The 26,847-nt window shown below is 45.6% G+C and overlaps 1 protein-coding gene across 2 annotated transcripts in view; it reads right to left on the minus strand.

Annotated features, from left to right (window-relative positions):
• LOC119171584 (galactosylceramide sulfotransferase) overlaps positions 1 to 15,610 on the minus strand; it is a 161,778-nt gene extending 146,168 nt beyond the window's left edge. For both annotated transcript variants that reach the window (XM_075892411.1, XM_075892410.1), the window contains exon 1: positions 15,269 to 15,610. The gene's annotated coding sequence lies outside the window, so the exon portion shown is untranslated. The remainder of the gene's footprint in view (positions 1 to 15,268) is intronic.
• Positions 15,611 to 26,847: the final 11,237 nt, after the last annotated feature.

Genomic DNA, 26,847 nt, shown 5'->3' on the forward strand with positions numbered 1-26,847 from the left:
CTCTTCCATTTCTTATGCTGCGCTGTACCATTTTGGTAGGGGCGGGGACAAGCGATACCACGAGAAGGAAAGCCTCCGAGATTGAGGTATGCTATAGGTACACTTCATGACTCTTTCGAGAGGGGCGCATACGTCGTGACATCGTGAGAAAGGTGGACTGTCAGCACGAGGGGGAATTAATCGCGAACGCAAAGCCCATGCATCATTTGCAGTATTAAGCTTACTTCGAGGAGGAGGAGGAGGAATAAATGAGGAGGGACAGAGAGGTTAGCTAGTTCTCAGAACCGCTGGCTAGCCTGTACTGGGGAAGGGGGTAAGGGGGATAAAGGATGAGAGAAAAGAGACGTTGTAAAAAAAAAAGGAGAGAAAAGGTCATCAGACGATCCACGACGCTGTTTACAGTCTGTCTCTAAGACCACTTGCCCGCAGAAAGCGCAACAACGCTCTCAGTGCCTTGCGTGCAGAGGACGGTCTCGGCCAGTGTCCTAATACCCTTTCTTCCGACAATTGGCGATTGTCTATTCTATCTAAAGCTTTTGACAGTTCTTTTCTTGGCAAGCTTATTTCGATTTGCAGATAGCGCTTAGGAGGTCCTTCGATACTAATGAAGAAATTCGTTTGCCACGAAAGCTTTCCTAATATCAATCCACAGCACAAAGTTCGTGTACAACCAATCAATTATGATCATAATTAGGACAGCATAATGCGCTCTTATCGTACAACAATGCCGCTGTATTCTTCATCGGCGGCCCCTTAGATAATATCCTTTTAATTTTCTTGGCGCGATAGTCCTAGTACGACGCATTCCTAGAACGGTGGGTCGACTGAGTTTGAGGTCGTATGATTGACCAGCAACACTGAGTGCAGTTTTCTAAGTTTCTTCACATACGCTGACAGTCTATTAATTGGAGATAGAGAGAAAAATAGAAATACACTAATTCAAGATGAGTCTGGCCTGGCCGTAAGTCTAGCACAAAACAATGGTGTAACTTCGGATTCATTATTGTAGAGACCAACAAAAAAAGAAAAAAGAGCAAGCGATCACTGCGCCATCTACACGAGCGTAAATTACGCGAGCCACTAAACGAAGGAAAATGTGGCCACAATGGGCGGCAGCCAGCGTCTCGGCGCCGTTCGACGGTCTCGTCACGAGGAAGGACTTCTTGGCGACGTGCCTGCCTCCCAGTTTCGCGCAACGGTTACGCTTTTCCACCTCACAACAAAAAGTAAACACGCAAATATCGCGGCCTGGGATATCGCCGGTCATAAAAATGACCATTTGGTACAGTTGCCAGAAGCCACCAGCACTATTGTTATTTTTTTTTTTTGTCACCAATTCCTCTCGTCGCCAGCGCAAGCCGTTTAAAGCGTTCTCAACGCGGGCGTAAACACGCCTACTACGGTAGCTTTTTGGCGCGAAACAAAACACGAGAGACGGACAAGCGCAAGATATCAACTATCCTGTTGATATTTTGCGCTCGTCCGTCTCTCGTGTTTATCTCGCGCCAAAAGCTACAGCAAGAATGAACTAACTCGCCCAATAAGTCACTCTACCGTAAGCACACTACACGCCATCTCAACAGAGCAATTTTCAGGGGAGCCCGATTAACGGGATATCATGCTGTGCCATTAGCAGCGAACGGCGACTGCTTGAATACAAATTGAAGTTAAGCTGTATACAACAGAGGAATCATGACTGAAACTCCTTGCGAACAAACTAGCTGCAGGCAAAGAAAGTGGAAACATACAGGGCGAGCGGTGTCCTTTGTGTTCTTGCCTTCACTTACGTCTATTCGCGCTGTTCCAGTCATGCACTTTTACCAACTACCAGCTTTCTATCCCGTTGCGTTGGCCCGCCGCGGTGGTCTAGTGGCTAAGGTACTCGGCTGCTGACCTGCAGGTCGCGGGATGGAATCCCAGCTGCGGCGGCTGCATTTTCATTGGAGGCGAAAATGCTGTAGTCCCGTGTGCTCAGATTTGGGTGCACGTTAAAAAACCCCAGGTGGTCGAAATTTACGGAGCACTTCACAACGGCGTCTCTCATAATCATATGGTGGTTTTGGGACGTTAAACCCCACAAATCAATCAATCATCAATATATCCCGTGGCAACAAATTTTCAGAAGTATTTGAGAGAGAGAGGTTTATTCATAAAAAGACCAAGAGGTCGGCCTGAACGAAAGTGTACACTTTCGCTACTATATGTCAGCTTGTGTAATATTACATGTACAAAAATAAACACCACTACAACACAATTTGAACATGATTGTCTACCTTGCACCGGGAACCAGAGAGAGAAATTGTGAAAGAGAGAGAGATATAAAGATGCAAGGAAAGGCAGGGAGGTTACCCAGACGCACATCCGGTTTGCTACCCTGCACTGGGGAAGGGATAAAGGGGACAAAAGAGGTTGCAGAGAGATGAGAAGGTACATACAATCACGAGAAGACTCGGGGTAGCACACACAGTCTACAGGCGGTCGCTCAGGTTTGTTGACTTTAAGTAAAGTAGGAGTGTTTTAGTCGCTTTCTGCGCAACTGAGGCAGATGCCCAAGGTCCTAGAATCTTCTGCACACAAAATGGTCTGAAGTCAAGTTGATTCAAAACCATCCGGAGCTGGCTTTTTTTAACGCTGAATCCATTTCATTAATATAGTTTCATTAGCAGAGTTTTTAAGCGAAAATGTGTTCTGAACTACGCACTAGTGAATGCTATACAATATATAAACTCTCTGCTTTTATGTTAGAATCATGAGGTTTAAAACTCAGCGCACGTGTATTCATAAACTTGCCATTGTGGAGTTTATTTGAGGTTATGCTTTCGGCGGGTCCCACCAACAGCAAGGTTTTTTTCGTCCTTTTTATTTCCCGCTCATGTCCGAATTTCTACGCTAAATATAAAAGGTGACAATAATGTCCATACCTTTAATGGCTTTACCATCGTTTGTTTTCATTAGGTCGAGCCTAAAAAACAAACAAGCCCCTCCAACCATTCCCCTCATAATGTAAATTTGTAAAACGGCGTTGGATGCTGGCGTGCATGCATCTTCGACGTGCATCACTTACAACGTTTTGAGATTTAGGTTTTTTTTTTACTGTTAATGAATTTTTAATGTCGGATTGCAATTGCCTGGATCTTTCGCAGCCAGCATTGCCGGCCTTTTTGCAAACAATTCGAGATATTTGGAGCACGTGCCTTTGTTGTGGGCAAGCAAGGCGACTTCGCGTGCGTTGAAAGCGATCCTGGCACAAAAAAAAGAGAGAGAGAGAGAAGATAGCACTGAAACTTAGTCCTGGGAAATCTTGCATACACAGAGCTCATTCGATGGAAAGAAAATAACAGGCCACCACGCACACGACAGCAGAGAAGAGTGTAAGGATAAAGGCTCGCAAGTTCCCGCGGGTCCTGTTCAATTATTCGCGGGAAAACTCGCTGTCGCTCCGCCAGGACATTGGCGTTCGTCGCCTATTGATCGGTCGCTCGATTGAATGCATTTTGTCGAACGAATATAAAAAATCACGACAAAAGTGGAAAACTTCCGGGAAGGTATTTGGTGCACATACTAGAGCATAAATTTATTGGCGTTTTTTTTTTCCAATCCTTGGGTAAATAAAACTGCAACCGATGTTTGTGTAAGAGCAAAAAATAAAGTCTTAACTCGTCGGTGATTTGCGTCCCCCCTCAAAGAGAAGCGAGTATGAATTGAATAAAAGATCACCCTCATCCATAATGCAGATCATGCATCCCCCCCTTTCCCCTCACCACATTGGAGACACTGCTACATGATGTGTACACATGGTATATTGGATAGTGCAGAACTTGCAAAGGCGTGTTCTTTGACGAAATAAAATGAGCGCACGCAAATAACAGGTTTATCATTCGATTTGGCATAGCTTGTCGATGTGCTGCAGCATTCATAATCAGTAAAAATTATTCAAAGGGGGAAAATGCTAAGGCCAGCTTTCCTCAGTGTCCTCATTCCATTTTAACATGCGCATAACACCAAGAAACGAGCTACAACTGTGGCGCCTATCGGGCATACTTGCCCCTGAGTGACTTTCAAATTTTTCTATGACGAGAAGTCGTCTAATAATTAGCATCACTATAGCCAACGTTACGACAAGGTGACTTGTCTTCTTGACTTTTATTCATTCAATTCGGGACTAATTTATTTGTCCAATCAAGATGGAGCCGTATACATCAGGATTTCATCCCTGTTTCTATTTCGAAATAAGTGTGTACGGGTATACACTGCTAGTCCCGTCCTGCGTAAAACATACTGGATACGCACAGGAAACGAACATTATTTTCGTGTACCTTACCGTCAATAGCTAGTAGCTTATCCAGATAAACGACATCACTGTCACTCAATAGTTCTTTCTGAATCTAATCGTAATTGTTGGCGTTTAACGTCCCAAACCACAATATAATTACGACAGGCACCGTAGTGGTTGATCGGTTTCGGAAAGTTCGACCACCTGGGGATATTTAGCCCGCACCTAAATCCAAGTTCACCGGCCTTCAGCGTTTCCGTCTCAGTTGAAAATGCGGCCGCTGGGGCTTTTTTTCCTAATCTATACTGCACTTGTTCGTAAGATTAATCTTGACTTCCCCGCATAAAAAAAAAAACTGAAAGTTTCCAGTTGTTCCCTTGTTCGGGAACATTTGTATATATTTTTCGTGCCAATCTTGTATTTGAATATGCACTAAATAGATCTACAGGGTTTTCATTAACTATTTTGCAGGCTTCTCATTGCTTCGACCCTACCCGAATTCCGCCCCAAGTCTTCCAGAATTCCGCCTAATTGTTCAGAAAAAGTTTACAACTTCGTTTCCCACAAGCCTTCGCACGTATATACCGCCGCTATGCTTTCTTTCTTTCCTTCATTTTCTTGATTTTCCAGAATAAAACGAAAACCTGGATGGTCTCCTGGGCTGAAAAGCTGAAATAAAACAGCTTGACTAGGGCCCAGAAGACCAATTACATGGCAACAAGTGACAGCTAAAATATTTGCACCAAATGTACAAGTCATATTCACACATGGTAGAAAAAATATTTACAAGGCATATAACAACATCCGTATAAGCGTCACAGAGAATTATTTATGAATGAGCACATTTCTAATACAAACAAACAATAACAAAATAGTCAAGTTTAATTACCAAAACGAAATTATAATACTACAAGTAAAATAGAAAAAAGCAGCAATAGTACACATGTAATTCTGGCAGTAAACTACGCGAAACAATAATATCACCACAACATAATAAAATAAAAGCAGGGCAGCTAACCACAGTGAAATGCAGTACAACATGAAGAAATAATTGAAATGTATGAATACATCAGTAATTCAGAAATATATCATGTAATGTCTTTAGCGCCGGTTTATGTAAATGTTTATGCTTGCTAAGAATACATGTGAGGTTATACTTTAATGACTGAAGCTTATAATCAGTGCGAAAGTGCGGTATAAGCCAGGCTCCTACATTCCGAGTATTGATATATAGCGTGACTGTTGCGTTGCAATGCTGCAGTTAACTCGATTAATTGTTTAAATGAATAAATGATCGCTGAATCCGGAAGTCGTACAGATATTGGATTTAAGTTATGCTGTACTTGCGAAAATATGTCGATGTCGGTGATAAATAACCAATGTTGGCAATGTGACGGACAGCTTTCTCCTGCAAAAGCAATATTCTGTTGATGTTGTGTTCAACGGAAACGCAAGGGCAAGTGCAGGAAGATGCGACAAATCGAAACACCGCGGCCAATTAGAAAACATCGGAGGGCTAACAATGGCGACGTGGCTCCGGCGACGCCTCTTTGGAAGACGCAGCGGCCGACGGCCGCCAAAGGGTTGCAAACCACCGAGCTGCTGCGAGGGCCGGATCGGTACGACAAGCAAGCGCCGTATTGTTCTCGACACCCCAGCGCTGCACACTTTAATTAGTCCCAGAAGAAAAAAAAAAGTAGCGCAGGCGGGGACGCGAGGAAAGCCGGCCGCCCCACACAGCGAGCGCGCAATTAGCGGGGGGACTCCCGCCGGCTTTTAAAAAACCTGGACAGGAAACAAACGACCCCCCCCCCCTCTTCCTTTCCTCCTCGTTCGGCAGGAGTCAAGAAGGCAGACGTTGCGATGCGGACACGTCGCAATGCGTAAGGCACTGCGCCGTGCTCCCGACCGGGCTGCAGAAATTAGGTGCCTTTTCTCATTTTCTAAACACTACCGCACCGGGTCTTAAGGCACTGCACCGTGCTGCCGACCGGGCTGCAGATATTAGGTGCCTTTCTCCTCTTCTAACCACTCACCACCACCACCGCGGGTCCTGCAGGTGCACACGCGACACCGCATAGTGCACGAGCAGCTATATAAGCGCACAGCCGTCGCTTTTAGCATAACGGGGAGAGCTGGCACGCCTAATCTTCAACATTAATGCGGGCAAAGACAGGACGTGTGCGAATTAGCTAGACGCGACGTTTTGCAATCATTCAACGGCTTTACGTAATAGAAACGATGGGAATGCGAGTTGAAATTGTCGTCGTTATCGAATCGCGTAAACTGCACTGTGCCAGTCCCTGCGCGCGGTCGATTGGTTATCCGAGAAACTCCGGGCACGGATTAAGTTCAGCCAGGTTTATTCACATCTGCGAGTTCCCATGATTGCTTTTTGGTTCCAGTTTTTTTTTATCTTTTTCTCACATCGAAACGCGGCAACCGCATTAGGGAGTCGAACCCGCCAGTTTCGCAGCCAAACGTCACAGCAACAGATGCCGCGGGCTATACGTGGAAGCCCTAAACGCATTTCTCGTGGTATTCGTGAGTGATGCCCGCGCCTGTTTTTATTTTGCTAAAGTTTCGGCACTTTTTTAATTTGCTTATGAATTCCTAGCGGCCATCATAATGAATGCCACTTTATTCAAGAAAAAAAAAGCCTCATATGACAAATCTGCGCTGGAGCCACGCATGGTCTTCTTCATGTTGTTTTATCAAGTGAATGTTATGAAGAGGTGGCTTATACGCTGAAAGTAAACGCTGTTAACTATGTTTTACGCCTGTTCATTACCAGCTCAACATGATTTGATTGATTGATTTGTGTGGTTTAACGTCCCAAAACCACTATTTGATTACGAGAGACGCCGTAGTGGAGGGCTCCGGAAATTTTGACCACCTGGGGTTCTTTAACGTGCACCCAAATCTGAGTACACGGGCCTACAACATTTCCGCCTCCATCGGAAATGCAGCCGCCAACGCCGGGATTTGATCCCGCGACCTGCGGGTCAGCAGCCAGCTCAACATGGCTTATATCACTATGCTCCTGCAATGACCGGAAAATCTGATATTGAAAGAAAGCGCCATACGGCACGCTGCCCCAAATGTCGAGCTAGACGCAATTCTCGGCATCTTCGTCGAGAATTCGCCGAACAGCTCGTAACTATACGATGTCGTGACTGTTATCACGTTACAAATATGCCCAAGGAGAAACGCTTGCGCGATCAGAACCAATAATCCTATAACGACTTATTTAACGTAGTCTAGAAAAATAATTTTAGTGAAATATTTATGAAAACCTAAACGTCTCATGGCGAAAATGAAAGCAGTCCAGCAGGCACATATGTCACAGCCTCGCGCCGAAATAAGCTGCCCTGCGACCAGTGAGTTAGGATAGACGTTATCTATAGTCGCTGTCGAGTGGTTCAAGGCTAAGAAGAGGAGGAAACTTATTACAAACTCTGCGAGCGCTAACTTCAACTTATGAAGAGCGTGGAAGTGAGAGAGGGGTGCACGCTACAAACCTGTCTGCGTGATCTCCGACCACTCGAAAGGAGCCGACAATTTCATTTATTCGTTTCATTCATTAATGTAGCCAACATGGGTAGAGTGGGCATTATAGTGAGGCGGGTGGGGGTGGGGGGTAAAATTATCAAACAGTTGTAGAGCCCAAACAACGAAACACATTCACGCAGCTGCGCCTGCGCCTTCACCTAGAAAGCCCACATCTCGTGTATACTGACGAATGAAATGCATCTTTGCGATGGTCTGCAACAAACGCAACCAACTTGTTCCATTCACGAAAAATAAAAGAAAATAAAAAGTATTGAGTCAGGTCACGTACGCCAACTTATCTCACGTTTTTTTTTTTTTTTTTTGCGAAGAATCATGTTTATGTTGTTGTGATCTATGCGTTCAATTCGTGTTCTATGTAAACACAAATCGAAAACTCCACACGCAAGGCAGGGAGAGCTCATCGTTACTACCGCTGTCGTTGAAAAGTCAAAATACCAATAGCCGAGGCAATCGGAATTGGAATAATCGATGCACAAGCGCCACATGGAAACTTGGAACGTAACGCTGCAGGAAACCCTCGATTCGAGAGCTCCAGCCATGTGACGAGACTTGGGGGAAAATTAATTCAAAAAGCAAAAAAAAAAACACGTTCTCAGCAATCGGGCGCGAATCGTGAAAGCCATTAATTAACGCCAGTTCAATGCGGTACCCCTTGACGAGGTCGGCGCTCTCTTTTTATTTTCTTCCCGCGCGAAAAAACTGGCGCGTTCCGTTTATTTGCGCCAGACGTAAACAAACCTCGACGTAAGCTTCCAACAAATCAGCCCTTTTCAGCATTCGAGAGCGATAATAAACTTTATTCGACGCCAGCAATGTCATTTAAACTCTGTCATTGCTGTTAACTTTTAAAAAATTCACAGAAGCAACTTTTTATCTCATTGTCTCATCTTGGACAAGGATGTGCATCGGCTGCAGTGCGTGCGTGATAAAATAAAAGCGATGCACTGCTGACGTGCGCCTGTCGATCTTTTTGCTTTTTTTTTTCGATCCTTACAAGTTGCCAGCCACGACGCTGCTTGCAGAACGATGAGAACTGGAGAGTTTGAATAAAAAACGAAAAAGAACGAAAGAAAATGACGTCGCCAACATAAATTGTCTCCGGATCTGTTAATTAGGCGCACGTTGTGCATGAAACGTTTTCCCTCTCCTTCCTCAGTCGATTGATTGATTGATTGATTGATTGATTGATTGATTGATTGATTGATTGATTGATTGATTGATTGATTGTGAGGTTTAACGTCTTAAAACACCTGCATGATTATAAGAGACAGAGTAGGGGAGGGCTCCATGAATTTCGACCACTTGGGGTTCTTTAACGCGCACCCTAATCTGATCTCTCCTTCCTCGTCTTCTTGAAAGTCAGAATACAATACATCGTCTGCCAGAATCCCATTCTCTGTGCTTTATCTTGAAACAAAAAGAGTACCAGGAGTCCGTGGCGGCACTGCGCGAAAAGATAGGTATTTGATGCTAAAGAAAAAAAAAGCTCCTCGGTGCGATATGAATGTTACATATCGGTAATATTCCCTCATGCGAGACTAAAAGAAAAAAAAAAACTTTTCAGAGTTCAGAAGGGCCAAAAGGTGCTGCAACACACGTGTTCAATGTTCAACACCGCAGTTGTCTTGTGGTTAAGGTGCTCGGCTGCTCACCCCTAGGTCACGGGATCTAATCACGGCTGCGGCAGCTGCATTTACGATGGAGGCGAAAATGCTGTAGGCCCGTGTACAGAGATTTGTGGGCACGTTGAATGACCCCCAACGGTCGAAATTTGCGGAGGCCTCCACTACGGCGTCCCTCATAATCATATGGTGGTTTTGAAACGTGAAACCCCGATAATTATATCATCATCAATCATCATCATCAGCCTGACCACACCCACTGCAGGGCAAACGCCTCTCACGTAATCTGCCAATCAACCCGGTCTTGTGCTTTCTGTTGCCACGTGATATCCGCGAACTTTTAAATTTCGTCGGCCCACCTGGCTTTCTGTCTCCTTCCCCTTCGTGCGCCTCCCTTCTCTGAGAACCCAATCAGTTACCCTCAATACCCAGCGGTTATCCTGCCTTACGTTTTACATGCCCAGCCCATGTCCATTTCTTCTTTATTTCAAATACGATATCCTTAACCCCTGTTGGTTCCCTAATCCACTCTGCTCTGTTCTTGTCTCGTAAGGTTACATCTGTAATTTTCCTTTCCATCGCTCGCTGAGACGTCGTCAATTTAAGCTGAACCCTCTTTGTAAGCCTCCAGGTTTCTGCTCCGTAGTAAGTACCGGCAAGACGCAGCTGTTACATACCTTCCTCTTAAGGATTAATGGCAGATTACCATTCATCATTTGAGAATGCTTGTCGAATGTGACCCACCCTATCATTATACTTCTATAGTTGGGCAATTATATATTACGCACTCAATCCTACTCTTTGAAATTATAAGGAACAAAAGAAGTCATATTTACTCAATTTAACTCGGTAGTGTGCAGTATAGGAGTATTTTTAAACATCATCGAAGCCTGCGTGCTGCCAGCACATTGAAGCGCTCTATCTCGGTCTGCTTATCTTCAGAAGCACAGCGGAATTGTAGTGGGACCTGCGATTCGCATAGTATGACAAACACTGACGTCACATGACACGAGTCCCAGTGCGTGCATGCGCGTGGGAGATATTACGAGAGATAACACTTCCCCTCTGTTCTATTGTGGCAACATAACGGAGGCTGTATATCGGCTACCAATGACTTTATACATCTCAGTACAAGTGAATGAAATGAAAACTTGTTGAGGGCTTGTTCCTCTGTTTCACACATTTTTAACGAGACCCAGCTGATAACGAAGCCAAGGAATGTACATGGGACGTTAATTGTACAGTGTAAAGTGTATATTAGTGACTGTAATATGGATGTGAAGAAAATAAAGAGGCGAAAAGACAACTTGCCGCCGCAGGGCTTTTCAAGGAACAGCAAATGAGGTTGTCATAGAAAAATTGCTCAGTGTTGCGCATTAGTATCGTTTTAAAAGCGAAAGTATAACGTGAAACTTAATTAAGATGCGGCGAAGCGCACAAATCATATTTATCGGACTTGGTATTGCTCAACTGCAAGTGTCTGCGAATTAACATATAGTAAGAACCATGCTATGCCGGCTAACGTATCAAGGTCTAGACAAAAGTACAGCCACCCATTTTTACAACCTGAACGCACGAGCGTTGACCACCCAGCCTATAAAAACCACACAACGGGGCACAGCAGCGAAATGAAGAATATACGTGCATACACGCGATTAACAGTCCTCTGCAACTGTTTTCCTAAATAGCTGCTCCGGGAACCGGACAACGGGACGCCTGGAATCGGGGCTTATTGACTGGGCGGTCGACGCTCGAGTGTTCAAACGGGTAAAAACAAACAAACAAGCAAATGGGCGGCTGTACAACGCCGATTACACATAGCCGCCTGAACAAACAATTGCATTGAAGGCAAGGCAACTCGACTCCGCAACCGACTTTTTTTTTTTTTTTCGGGCAGCGCAGCGCCAGCTCACGAATTGGACTGTGACCACTGTTGTCTGCCTGTGATAAGCGTGAACACGTCGCAGGAAGCGTAAGCGTGACTGTTTTTTATCTCATATAACCGGTACTGCAGTAACAGCGAAAACGATTAACCTCCTGTTGAAAGAACATTCAGCCACGTTACAGATTACAGCGGCTCATGAAAGATGAGCTCACGTAACCCTCTGTTATTTAGTTTTTAGTTGGTCCTCCACTGGGCAATTGGCTTACCTCTACACTTTTGAATCAACGTGCTTCGTTGTTTGTTGCTTCAGAGTCATGCTCAAACTACTGCTTGCGCAAGAGTTCTTTGTCAAGAGTCAAAGTCATTACTGCGTCGCGGCCATCGCAACCGAACGGCCACATACTATAGGCCAAGAATTCGATCACCCTCAAGCCTTTTATAAAGGATCGTCCTTTAATGCCTGAGCTCAACGTACCGCATACTTCATGCGCAGTTATTCCAGCGTCAGAGGTCACGAGGCGGTCACTATACTGACAGTTTACACAACACGGTTCGGCGAACGTCACCGGACGGTGGATTACTGAAGTCACTTAAAACCTTCCAGGAAGTCGACGAGAGCGTTTGCGTCCTCTGCCGCAGAGTACAGGAAAACTTCAAAATTATTATCAAACTGGAGGAACTCAGCAGGATAAAATTTCGAGGTACCGCAAATAAATGCTACCACGAGGTACAAATAAAAGTGTTTGATAATTCGTACTAAGATAGTATTTTTAGCATTTCGCCAACCCACATTAAACGTGCAGTTCTGATGACCGACACCGCTAAAGAGTCACAATCGCTTCGAAGTGGGCAACATAAAAACCATTTAACTAGTTGAGAAACAGAAAAATGTGCTTGACTATATATATACTATATAAAACTCCCCCAGACGAATATTTAGTCATCCGTTGTGCTTCTGGTAACAAACATTAGTTAGCAATGGGGCGCCTCGGAATCTCAAGGTATGCGGTCGACTTGAACTGGTGGAGCGCATTACGGGAAAGAAGAGACAGCCGAGTAGACCGACACAAGAGAACAGGGCGCTCACTTCAGACTGAGCGTTATTGGCAAACTGCATCAAATATGTAGATTTTTTTAAACTTTGATTTCCATACACGGATACACAAGGACACAGAGGAAAGAGGGAGAGAGCAAGCTGGTAATTGCCACCTGGAGGGGCACAACGCCTGCATGCTCACTCTTTCGGGGAGATGGAACGAACAGAGCAAAGGAAGATAAGAGGGAAGAAATGGGAAGGAAGAGAGGGATGTAAAGAAAAAATGACGAAGACTTAGAAAAGTGTAAGTAAAAAATAAGAAAAATATTAAAATTCGACTATAAACGGTTGCCCAGGTTCGTTTGGTCCATAAACGTAAGGAGAGCTCGATGGGCCATAGTCGCGTTCGGGAAGTACAACCTCTCGGAAAGAGGTAATCGTCTAGCGTCGTGCACTAAGTCCCAGTAATTTATATTCCTTAATCACCAAAGCCCGCTGCGTAGCAAGTGCGGGACAGTGCACCACGAGATGCTCAAGTGCTTCGCAGGAGCCACAAGCTGCGCCCAACGGACTGTCCACACGCCCTTGACGGTGTAATCGTTCACGCACCAGCACAGAGCCCATTCTTAGTTTGTACAGCAGCGCTCGGGAACGACGAGGCAAGCCACAGTTACGAACACGGGGAGGGAACGATCCATTCGCCACACGCTGGTCTGGGTGCTGCTTTAGGAGGTGTCGGCGTATACGAAGACCATGGCGTTATCCATCGTACATAGAACATGGAAATCCCGGACAGTCACAGTCATATAGTTGCAAGACGAAGCAAGGCGATCCACTCCAGTCACAGCCATCATGGTTGCAAGACGAAGCTTCTTCATTGCCCGCAATGCCCACATGCGAAGGTACCCACTGTGCAGCTAGGCATACCCCACGTGACAGAATATTGTTGATGGATTCCATGATGCTGCTTAGAATAGGGCTGTCTGTCTCCTTGCTGGTAAGAATACTAAGGGCACCACGAGAGTCGGCGAGGATGACAACCTTCGATGCTGGTAACCCTACTTGTACGTACTTAAGGGCGACATCAATCGCTGCTAGCTCTGCTGTCACCGACGATGAGGGGTGCGATATTTTAAACAACCGCCTGATATCGGTTCAAGGGCAAAAGAAAGCTGCAGAAGCGCCTGTAGGCCATCGCTGCGTACAGAAGCGTCCGTAAATACTTTTGCATAGTTTTCGAATTTCTCAAATAAGTGTGAATGGGCTAATTGGTATAGTTCCGAAACAGGTTGGTCACACTTTTTGGGTATTCCTGGAATTGACAGATGGGTAGGGAAGGCACATGGGCAGTGCTCTGTCAATGTTGCAAACTCAATGCATACAACGAACAGCCGAACGTATCGCCAGGATGAGACAACACCATCGCAACCTCACAGACCAAAAATTCATAGCCGGTTTGCCCGAGTAAGGATGGACACTTCATATTCAATTTGCCGGTCAAGCTCAGTTGGAAGTTAGCGCTCTGTCTTCCTGTATCAGTCTGCTCGGCCAATACGTTTCTTCTCTCCCGTAACGCGCTGTACCGGTTCAAGTATGGACGAACCAACTCGTCCGATCTTCAACACTTGTGTATACGGTGGTGGACTACTGTGTGTGCGCAGTGGCAGCTATTTCGCTTCCATAAATCTTATCTGTCAAACTTGGCAAGGCAAAACTGAAAACGCAGAAGAGTGCGTTTCTGGACTCGACTGCGCAACTTACAGTACAGCTGCTCTAGATAAATGTGTACGCACGCGCTCGAAAGATTACGAAAGAAAGGGACATTAATTACTACGAGCTGTGCGCATGCAGGGGTTGTTTCGGTCCGGGCCAAGTGCACCTGTGAGCAAGGTTATCGCTCCCAGTTCGCTTAGTGGTCTACAAAGGCAGTCCTGAATAACCAATACAGAATGCACAAACAGCAGATAACTGGAAAGCACGCTGAATTCTGCCCCTTTACGGCTTTTCCTATGACGATCGCCATATTTTAAGTGATGAGGCAATAGATGCGGTACATAAAATCTACTCGATAGAGCGAAGCAGTGCACACTAAGCACCGTCCAGCAGTGACAGTTCGCCCCGCCGCTGTGGTCCAGTGGCTAAGGTACTACTCGCCTACTGACCCGCAGGTCGCGGGATCAAATCCCGGCTGCGGCGGAGGCGGAAATGTAGGCCCGTGTGCTCAGATTTGGGTGCTCGTTAAAAAACCCCAGGTGGTCGAGAGTACCGGAGCCCTCCACTACGGCGTCTCTCATAATCATAAGGTGGTTTGGGGACGTTAAACCCCACATATCAATCAATCAATCAATCAATCAATCAATCAATCAGTGACAGTTCGACACTGAGCGTGGCCATTGAGATGAAAACGCGCCCGACAGAGGTGACAGGGTGACTTACGAGAGTCCTGCAGTACATAGACTGAAACCACTGGAACGTTGACTTTCGCTTTGTATTTACGTACACAATGAGCGACCACAGTGATAGTGACATGCGTAATAGCCAAGCAAATTAATTGGCAGGGAACCGTGGCCGCTAACAGCGCTCACAGCCGAGCCGCCGGAATACAATACCGGCTCTTGTTCACTCGGCCTCCTCCACACTTGCGCGTTTACGACTGTTCCCACGCGTATCGCAGACACCTCTCTCGCGCACTGTCATACTTAGCAAAGAGGGTTCTTTGATCTCTCGCGACCTCTAGCGCCCCCTCTGCAGAAGGGACGGGCACGCGCGCGCGGATACCTGAAGCACGGGAGAGCCGGCGTCATCGTCGCGTGCGCGCATCGGATGCAGACCGGAATGGGATTCGCAAGGGAGGCAGAGCGGCTGCGTGTGTGACTCACCATCAAGCGCGCCGCCACCCGTTGACCGACCCGGGGCGCGTCCGCCTTTCTTCTCGGCCGGAGATGAGGGGAAGCTTGGCGGCCACCTGAATGCCCAAATCCACTGGCGGCGGCGGGGAGCGAGGAATGTCGGCGGCTCGCCGATCCTCCTGGTCGATCCTTCAGGCCGGCAACGAAAAACGGCCCGGCATTCGGGGCAAAAACAGCGGCAGCGGGATGTCCGGCCGCATGCCGCTGGCGCTCGGACCAAGTCGGCGTGCAGCGGTGAGAAGGACGGGGAGGGAAAAGCACGCCCGCACACCCACACAAGAAAGAGACGCTCCTCCGGCAGGATCACTCCGCGGGCCGCCGCTGGCTGGCCAGGCGTGCTCGGAGCTGCTCGGCGTCTGCGGCCGCGCGGGAGGAAGCGGAAACGCTTCGCGGGGCGGGACCATTGCGCGCCGCCGAGGAGGGGTGCGTAGCTGCCGCCGCCGCGCGGCGGGATGCTGCTTTTCGGCCGGTTCTCGGCGCGCTGCGCTACCCGCCATGGTGCTCGCGGAAGACGAGTCCCACGGTGATGCCTAGTTCACACTGAAGCATCCGCTTTTTACAGCGACCGAAATTCCCCTGCCGCCGAAACGCAGCGTCGTTCGCACTGGACGCGCCCCGCGCCGCCGAATATGCCATCTACTACGGGGTGAACGAGGGATGGATGCGCTGTCACCCGGTTGTTGTCGCGGCTCGCAAACGCTACCACGCTATCCAGTGGTGTATACTTCGACAATTCTCGTACGCAAGAAGCAAGAAAAGACAGTACTGCTTACTTTGCTGGCAAGTGGCTGTCTTGTAATGCACGAAGAGCAGACAAACCACCGACGCCAGCGGCGTTGGTGGGTTCGTTTTGCTCTGCAAGACCGCAACAAGCTCGGTCACGCCAACAGCAAGCTCGGTCACCTCTTTCACGAAATACGGAGGCGAAGTAGGCGCAGAGTAGGTTAAACTCCCGTTGGTTTCAACATTCAGTTACGTGCACTGCAGCATAACAAGTGAGTAGGGCTTGGCCGCCATTTTTTCAAAATTCCTTGACTAGCGCTCCTATTGGTCCGCGGTGACCGATTCGGCGGCAGACGCCGCAAAAATCGGTCCGAGAGCGATCGGCGCGGAGAGGGACCTTTCGGCGGATCTCGACGCCGCCGAACCGGATTCGGAGCACTTTCGGCCGCCGGAATGCTCAGTGTGAACGCGGCCTAACATGGCTGTTCAATAAAAACTAGACAAAGCGCTTGCGGCAACCGAGACTGCGTGAAGCGGACCTTACTCCGCCATACAAATCACCTCAGCGCAGCTGTGAAACCCGAGATTTGCTGACAGGACGCTTTATTGAGACATTAACGTCAACTTTCGCACGGCTGCTCTACTGACATTTGCACTAGCGTGACATCAGGCTGCACAATTACTTCATGATCGGTAGTGATGCAGTCAGGTACCAAAACATACGAAACGGCCCCAGGTGCGTCCCCAACGGAGCCATGTATTGCAGTGTCCGTGGAAACGTCACTACATATTGCGCGAGCACAAGACAAAAAAAGCTCTTACGATGCCGTGACGTCATAATGCACTAAAAACCTGATTCAGCTCATAAATTCTCGTCGGTAATGCCTCCAAGATTGAAACAACGCCCGAAGTTTTGCCCCTCTACGTTACACCGGTGGAATTCGAGAATGCTATTCAAGTTTCTGTTGAACTCGTTAAGCCAGCATGAAGCGCATTGCGTTTGGAATGCACTCTCACTTATGAACCAAAACACTAAACAAAAAAAAGAACAGGGAGGAAGGAAAGACAGGAATATGTTAACCAGTCCTGAATGACCGGTATGCTACACTGGGGACTGGGATAGGGGAGTTTGAAAGATGGAGAAAGGAGAGGAGAACACGCACACTAAAAGTCGCACGTCACAGTCATCATACCACTAATAGTCTATACCGCCGGTCCAAGTCCGTTGCCTTCAAGAAGCTCAGGACTCCTTTCGTCGCCTTCACTCGCGATGACCTCTCTGGGCGACATTCCAGAATGGTGTCCGCCGTCATCGGTCTGCTATCTATGCTAGAAATGTACTCTGTGCATTGTAGCGAGAACAGTCGCAGAAGATGTGTTGTAGTGTCTCCTCACTGCCACAGTTGTCACAGAAGAGGTTGTCAGCCATTGCGATGCGAAATGACTTCGTGAAGGCCCCTCTTAGCCATTAACAGTGAAGTAGTACCATTGCGGCGTAGTCCAGTAGACGTCTGTAGTAGTAAAGTGTTTGGACTATAGTGAAGTTCATTGTGCATTCTACTTGTTGTATTCCAAGTGGAGAGAGTGATTTCCCGTGTGGCCACTCGAAGATGACTGGCAGCGTCGCTCCTTGATAACGGTATTGTCTCTACACGCTGTTTCCCCTAAGCGCTGATCGAGCAGCATTGTCAGCGTTTTCATTGCCTGTCACGCCACAGCGACTTGGTAGCCACTGAAATGAGACGTGATGACCTTTCTCAAACTCAGTATGAAGAAGATACCGAACGTCGAAGACCAGCTGTTCGTATGGTCCATACCGCAGGGCTGATAGGAAAGATTGCAGAGCTGCCTTCGAATTAATGAAGGCTGACCAACGTTGAGGTTGTTCGCGGTTGACTACGTGAAGTGCAGCGTGAAGAGTAGTGAACTCTGCAGCCGTCGATGACGTTGGGTGGGCTGTCTTAAAACTGAAGGTAAACTTTTTCGCTGGGACGACCACTGCTTCAGACGAACACTGCAGAGTGGTTGTTCCGTCAGTATAAGCATGTACGTATTCGTCGTACTTCTCGTTCAAAAGCATTAGGGATAGCTGTTTTAGCACTGGTGATGCATTTTTTCCTCATGCCGGGTACGATGAGGTGCCCTTCAGCTTAAACGATGCACCACGATGGTATCATTGGCTTTTACGCATTTATGCGCATTTAAGCGCGTCTTATCAAGATCGACTTCGGGCAGTCCAGAAGGTCCACGATGACGCCACAAGGCTCGGCCTGACGGTACCGACGTGGACGCGGCTTGCCTCGGTCTAAAAAGACCGGGCTTCAGGACACTAATAAAGTTTTGTGAATGAATGAATGAATGAATTTACGTGCTTCTTTTATCAGTACAAGTGAAATTCATGCAATTTTGAGTTTGGTCACATGCTTTCGAATTAAATTTAGATATTTGAAAATGGGGATCACATCTAATTGCGATCCCCCTTTTCTACTCCTGAATTGCGAAATCAATTTTATTTAATAATTCATTTTTGTGGCACTGATTGGAAGGATGAGACATCGCATGTTGTTTCATTTTCGGCCATCAACTGTCAATGCTTATAGTCATTTCTTCCGTTCACTTAACCTCAAACAAGACGACTCTGGAATCAGCTGATGATGTATGTATGTATGTATGTATGTATGTATGTATGTATGTATGAATGTATGGATGTATGTATGTATGTATGTATGTATGTATGTATAATATGTATGTATGTATGTATGTATGTATGTATGTATGTATGTATGTATGTATGTATGTATGTATGTATGTATGTATGTATGTATGTATGTATGTATGTATGTATGTATGTATGTGTATCGAAGAAAGTATCGAGGCCCAAGTAAAACTCAGAAATTTACGGATGGAACACACGGAGCTGCAGCACTCGTTGACACACACTTACGTCGGCCGGGCGATTCTTTCTGTTGCTTCGACAGCGAAAGCGTACTTTTTCGGAAAAGAGCCAAAGACTCGCGCTTTTCCACCTCATCGGAATTTATACACCTCTATGAAGTTATTTCAGATATATATGTATATAAAACCCCAACTTTCATGGTACGAAGCAGAAACACGCATTGCAATACAATTACCTATGCCTCGTATTCATTACTAGGTTAAGAACAATAACAAACGATGGCTTTACACAACAATGGCGGTCACTGAGATGTATACAGCATAGCATGTCGAACGACTTCATACTCGCACGCTATCACGGCGCCTAAATCAAACACAACCAAGCGCGCCATAATCAACTCCACGAGACGCGCCTTTTCTAATTTATCACTTCAAAAGAGAAAGTAGGGACAGAAAGCTATCTCGTCTACACAACGCGTTCGTCCTAACCACTTCAATCACGTCTGCACACGTGCGTTAGAGTATATGGGCTTTTTTCTGCAGTGATGCTCCATCAAGAGCCAGTGACGGCGTAGACCGACAGTGGCTGGCACGCGATGCACGTCTAGAGTAGACGAAAACCTTGTTTAATTTGTGTCCCCCTCCAAGACGCACCCGGGTCACGCCAGAAGGCGTCCAGGGCTTTTAATGTCTCACGGCGCAAAAGTTGTGTTCGTGAAAACGCTGTGCCTATACGTGGAGGGCGGGCTATAGGGAGTTATGGCCGCATTGAATATATATCCGCCATTTGCATGAGTGATCGATTGGGTAAGCCGAGGTCCTCACTGAGCGCTTACCGGACCATTCCATTTATAAGCCGTGAAGTGCAGGACTGTTGCATAAGTGACGGCGCTCCACCATTCCTCCTGTTCTTCCATTTCTGTGATTCTCTCTCTGTCTTTTTCACGCAAGCACACCCACACCCACGAACACACTTTCTTCCGCTAATATGAAACACTGGTAACGCTGGTAGAGTTGGTATCATAGTGCCTAGCAGCGCGACAGACACAAAGGCAAACAACCTTTCTTTCTTTCTTTTTTCTTTCTTTCTTTCTTTCTTTCTTTCTTTCTTTCCTTTCTCTCTTTTTTTCTTTCTTCTTCATGCCTTTCCATGTCGCCCAATTGCTTCGTCCACACACACACACACACAAACACAAACACTCTTCCGCTAATATGAAACACTGGTAACACTGGTAGAGTTAGTGTCATAGTGCCTAGCAGCGCGACAGACACAAAGGCCAAAAATCTTTCTTTCTCTCTTTCTTTCTTTCCTTCTTTCTTTCTTTCTTTCTTTCTTTCTCTTTCATGCCTTTCCGTGTCGCCCAATTGCCTCGTCCATATGCGTCTGCACAGCAAAATGCACTTTTAGAGTATCCTCGCACCCGCCTTGCAAGCTCCGAAAGTTCCGGTCAGAAATGCAAATGCTAATGCGACTCCCTGGAACTGCGCTCAGCTCGTTTTTTGCTGGTGAAATAACATTCGACGGCGCCGTTCCTTCGCGCCCCAGTCTTGCGCGCATAGGACGACGTCGACACAATCGCATCTTAAACCGATGTCCATAAATCATGATGATTCGGGGACGTTTAAGTGGCATGTTATTTCCTCCTGCCTTTGATATATTTGCCACCGTGAGCTTGAAATACTGAATACAGAACCACATAATAGAACAGCGATGATTTTTTTATTATTACCACGATCCTCGCATAAGCAATAGCTACCATTCAGTACGCCCCAACAAAAATTTATTGACAGATTCATTCTGAACAGGAAGACGGTTGCAGAACGCTGATGTCGGCGTTCGAAAAAAATTGTTGCTGCTTTTGCATTCGTTGCACGAAAATCTATTAATGTACTTTCGTGCACCGCGTCACCCTATCTCTCTCAAATAGGGCGGCACCACTGTTTGCCCGCATAATGCACAGAACAGGACAGAACATTTCACTTTATACGATGCAAAGTTAATTGTTTTCCTTTTTCATTTGTTGTTCGAAGGCACCTATACGTGTTCAAACTACCAGTGTTAACTGCGTTTCTTATGACTCAAAACACAATCGGTTTGAGCTATCGATGTCTAAACGGACATGGTTTTTTTTTTGGGGGGGGGGGGTGGAGAGGGGTCACGAATAGGTCATTTCCTATATTAAGCAAAGAAAGTCGCTTATGTCACTTATATAACTGGATGGTCGCATTTCGTTAGAAATCCTGAGAGACGCGACTACCACTCTGAGGGCTTCTCCCACGTTGAGACTGGCAGGCCAAGCCTGACCGCCGCATCGTGGGCTCTGAGAACCGAAAGCTGATCCCCTTTTGTGGGAGCAAGATGGCGAGCTGGTTGTTATCAGAAGCCCCCTTCTGATTGCCAGGTGGTGCTTACGTCGCTTGCTCCAGAAAAATCACACGTCTTTCCCCATTTTGTTTTTTCCTTATAAATAGCTCACCCCACTCCCCACTACGGCAAATTTAGTATGAGTTCGAGCTATTCAAGACATTAAGTGGAATATAAAATGTTCATAATGCTATGAAATTCTAGGCCTATTCAGCATATTTTTATTTCATAATCTGTCCTAACTGTATTGCTGCTTGGATATTTGATGGTTAGTGCACGCACTCGCGAGTGAACTGATCAATTCTTCATCCACATTCTCTGCACGGGCACATAACGAGGGGGTTTAAGTGAACATCCGATCTCCTTATTCTGCCAACCTATGACGAGTAGTGGCAGTTGTGGCCCCTATTTGTTTACATTTAATGCAAATAAACCTAAATAAATAAATAAATGCTCCTAAAGTGGAAGCATTGCCAAAGTATTCCCAACAAACTTGGATTATGAGACAGCACAAGAGAATCAGGTAATATGGATAGGTCTGTCAGCGTCTTTATTCCGCTGCTGTTCCATCTTTCGTTAAGTTTCTGTATGTATGTATGTATGTATGTATGTATGTATGTATGTATGTATGTATGTATGTATGTATGTATGATGTATGTATGTATGTATGTATGTATGTATGTATGTATGTATGTATGTATGTATGTATGTATGTATGTATGTATGTATGTATGTATGTATGTATGTATGTATGTATGTATGTATGTATGTATGTATGTGTTTGTTTATTTTTGTACTTTTAGCTTATACTACCTCGGCTGCCTACCCTACGTGTACATAACTTACACAATCAAATGTTTTTAATCATCATCTGTGCGTGCAAAACGCTTGAAAATATTTAGCTTAAGTCAGTATGCAGAATATGTCTGTGTGATTAGTCGTTCACTTCCAAAGGCCCAGGTGGCCAGAAAGCTGTCCTTGCCATTTTGGATGCGTTTCACCCGATGCATGCGTCATGTGGGGATGAGCCATATCTAAGGGCACATGCTTGCACCCGCACGCCGTCTAGCTTCCGGAATATTTATTTATTTATTTATTTATTTATTTATTTATTTATTTATTTATTTATTTATTTATTTTTATTTATTTATTGTCAGATACTGCAGCCCTGTTACAGGGCTATCGTAGAAATGGGTACAGAGGAGAAAACATACAAGAAAGAAACCGAGAGTAATTGAAATAAATACAAACAATGACAGATCAAATAATCACGAAAAATGCTCTAAAGGTAATTATACAAACATTAAAAGCTAGAAGTAAAGATTTGTGTATGCCGTCTTTTAGTGCTTTCGAAAATTCATCTTTCTCTAATGAGCGAATGTCACCTGGTATAGTATTTCATATTTCTGTGCATCGGGGACGTACTTGCTAAAACACATGGGATGGGGGACGTTCCGCATAGGTATGGCCGACACCGCCGACTGTGCACACTGCGGAGATGAAGAAACAATTCGACATATCCTATGTGACTGCCCGAAATACAACCTGGAAAGACAACACCTTTCTAATGAACTAATCAGGTTAGATGACCAGCCGCTGTCAGAAGAAAGTATACTGCGCCATCGTCATGACTCATCGTCACAGAAGAAAGCCGTGCAAGCGTTACTGGGCTTCTTACGAACTACTGGCCTGTCGGAACGCCTCTGAGTGGACTGATTTTGTGTGTGCGTGTGTGTCGGTGTTGTTCTCTTATTTATTTTTTAACTCTCCCTTTCTCTTTCAACCCCCTATTCCCCAACCCCAGTGTAGGGTAGCATACCGGATACTAGCATATGGTTAACCTCCCTACCTTCCTTTTTCTCGTTTCTCTCTCTCTGTGCATCGGGGAAAAAATTGTATTTGAAGAAGTATGTGCGATGATGAAACACAGATACCTAGAGTGTATGGCTGCTTTTGGTGAATGTTGTTTTTGCAGGGATTGTGTAGATGTAGTGCGATGAATATTGTGGTGAATTGAAAAAAAAAAGTGGAAAAGTTTGAGAGACTCCATGTCACGTTGTTTGGAAAGCGAAGCTAAACCAAGGTGCGTTAGGTGGGATGTCAGCGGGAAATCGCAGCCATAGTGTCTATATATGAAACGAACAACTTTTTTTTGATGAATTCAATGCATTTTGGGTCACCGATTTTGTATGGGTACCATACAGTGGCACCATAATCAAGTATTGGTCTTACGAGAGTTTTATATGTTAATAATTTGTTTCTTTTGGGGCTAAACGTAGTCCACGGTTAAGATATCCGAGTGTTTGTAGAGCTTTTTTTGCAAGTTGCACTGATGTGTTGAGACCATGATAAGTTTGTGTTGAAAAGGAGGCCAAGATATTTGTATTGTGCGGCCCGCTTTACAACGTTGTTGTTAAATGAATAATTGAACGTTGATGGGATTTTCTGCCTGCTAAAACACAAGGCAGCACTTTTTTTTTAAATTAATGCTCATCTGCCAATTCTGACACCATGGGAAAAAGTTTAATAATGAAGCGCTGAGTGTGATGATCATCAGGTGAATTGATTACGTGATACAAGACACAATAATCAGCGTAAAGGCACATTTTAGTGGAAACTACACCCGGTAGGGCGTTAATGTACAATAACAATTGAGTAAGGGCCTTAGCACGCATCCCTGGGGCACTCCTGATAATGCGTGTTTCGGACGAATGAAATGTTTTTTAAGATGCATATTGGCGACGATTTGAAAGAAAACTACCAATCCAGTCAACAAGCAGGGGGTCCTTTAGCAAAATACTAAGCTTATATAGCAGTTTAGAATGAATGACAGTGTCGAATGCTTTTGAAAAGTCAATGAATAATGCGTCCACCTGAAAGCCTAAGTCAAGAGCGATTGAAACGTCATGAGTGAATTTTGTCAGCTGAGTGATGGTACTGAATCCACGCCGAAAACCATGTTGTGCACTAGAGAGGACGTTGTTAGATTCAAGAAAATTGATTATGTGTTTAAAGACGCTATGTTCTAGCAGTTTGCATGAGCGCGAGGTTAGTGATATAGGCCGAAATATAAAAAAGATTCCTTACTGTCTGATTTGTGTGAAGGAAGCACTTGTGCACTTTTCCATGATGATGGTACAGTTGATGTCGACAATGATTCTTCAAAAATGACTGACAGGAATTGGCTTGTTCATAATGAATAACGATGGAGAAAGACGTTGCTAACACTGTCTGGGCTAGACGGCTTTTTTGAATCAACATGTAAAATCAAATTGAGTACACCTTCTGTAGACAGAAACACATCATCAATAGAAACAATCGAGGCACAAAACGTACTGCAAGAAGAAATTCCATGATTATCCTGAGTAAATACAGATGTGAAATATCCATTAAAAGAGTTGCCAATGACCTGCGGCTCACTAGTGGGAGTTCCGCCAAGAACGAATGTATTAGTGGTCGATTGATGAGGAGAAATGGAGCTCCAAAATTTTCTGGGGTTATTCTTAACCATATTTGATAAAGTAATTGTGTAGAAAATGTCCTTGGCAGCATTTACTTTACTGCGAAGCTCTTGCTTCACTGCATTAAAATCGGCTCTCCGCAGAACATTGCCACTACGACTTGCACGTCTTAGTCTTGATAGACGACGCTTTAAATGGAGTATTTCCCTCGTTATCTGTGGAAGTTCAATGCTTTTTTTTAGTTTTTATTGGAACATATATTTCAACACATTTTAAGAAGGTTTTCAAAATAAAAGGCCAAGCTATTCACATCACCAGTATAGCTAATCTCATTAGATGTTTCAAACTCGCTACTTAAGGTGTCAATTATGGACACAACATTAGCCATGCTATAGTCGCGGTAACTTATGTATTCATACCGACGTTTGGTAACTGTGGTTAAGACATATTAATACGCATTTGTGATCAAAAATACCATTAATGACTTGAGATGTAAAGCCCCTTGTATAAAGCAACGCACCAGAAAAACACAGTCTAGGATAGCACTGCCTCTTGTGCCATCAATAACAACTTGTTTTAGTCCTAAGTTTAATGAAAAATTGCCCACTTCCTACAAAGTGACAAATCAGTACCCAGGATGGACATCGATTGCCATGAGATGCCGGGCATATTGAAGTCACCCATGCAAATCGGATTCCCTGAAGAAAACCATTTTTGGTTTATGAAAGCCATCGAGCTACTCGCCAGAATGGCGCTCTCGCCAAAGCGCCATGCTGCCACACACAAAGGCGAAGCTGATACGATCACAAACGCTATCGGCTTAATGGTTTCACTTAGGCTAAGCTGATCGCCCCGCCGCAGTGTTCTAGTGGCTAAGGTACTCGGCTGCTGACCCGCAGGTCGCGGGGTCGAATCCCGGCTGCGGCGGCTGCATTTCCGATGGAGGCGGAAATGTTGTAGGCCCGTGTGCTCAGATTTGGGTGCACGTTAAAGAACCCCAGGTGGTCTAAATTTCCGGAGCCCCCTCCACTACGGCGTCTCTCATAATCATATGGTGGTTTTGGGACGTTAAACCCCACATATCAATCAATCAGGCTAAGCTGTTCGTGAAGCGAGCGATCTGCAATAAAAGTGGCATCAAAACCCATCACAATAGCCCCGTGATCTCCCGAGATTAACCATTCGGAAAAGCACACGGTATGTGGTTAAGCAAAAAGCTATTCATCTATGCCGATCCTCACAAAAACAATATTGTTATCACTCAGTTACCTTTCTCTCTATCTACAATGGTTGGGTATTGTACTTGTACAACTATATCTTAAACCAATAAGAGACCAAGTTCGTCATCGCCTGCCGTAAATCAAACGTTCTGATTAGTGATATCGCCCATCGGGCTATGGTGATTGATATACTTAGTGACTTCACCACTTAATAACGGCTAGTTCCTACTAGCCGATAGCAATAACAAAATATACTATGCAACTTTCATTATTATCTGTGGTTTATTTACGTGCCAAACACTCCATATGATTATCAGGCACGCCTTAGTGGAACACCCCGGTAATTTTGACCACCTGGTGTTCTTTAATGCGCGCCGACACCACACACAACACGGCCTCTAACATTAAAGTTCCATCTAAAACTTTAATTAACCTCTGCTTATTATAAGCTTGCTCGTGGGTGTACAGTTTCATTGAGATAGGTACAAAAGCCGAGCGAGAAAGCAGGCTAAAACTTTAATTAACCTTTGTTTATTATAGTTTGCTCGTGGGTGTACAGTTTCATTGAGATAGGTACAAAAGCCGAGCGAGAAAGCAGGCGGTCAGCAGTAGGAAAGTCATGAGCAGACATCTCTGGCGACTTATATCCTTCGCCTGCATGTCCATGCAGTATTCAGTGGACGTTGCAGGACCCGCGCGTACACCATTTCCTCACACGGTAATCCCGCGTGCTGCGAAAGAGCCCGTATACGCGCACGGAATACATCAATGGGCGAACACTCGTTTGACCGCCGTTCCGAGGTGCTCGTGGAACCGCAGTGAACGCCGCCGGCAAGGACGTCCACGATCCCTGTGCAAGCCGCGTCCATGCACGGTCGGGTTACG

The sequence above is a fragment of the Rhipicephalus microplus genome, chromosome 4, assembly GCF_043290135.1.
Source record: "Rhipicephalus microplus isolate Deutch F79 chromosome 4, USDA_Rmic, whole genome shotgun sequence".
NCBI lineage: Eukaryota > Metazoa > Arthropoda > Arachnida > Ixodida > Ixodidae > Rhipicephalus > Rhipicephalus microplus.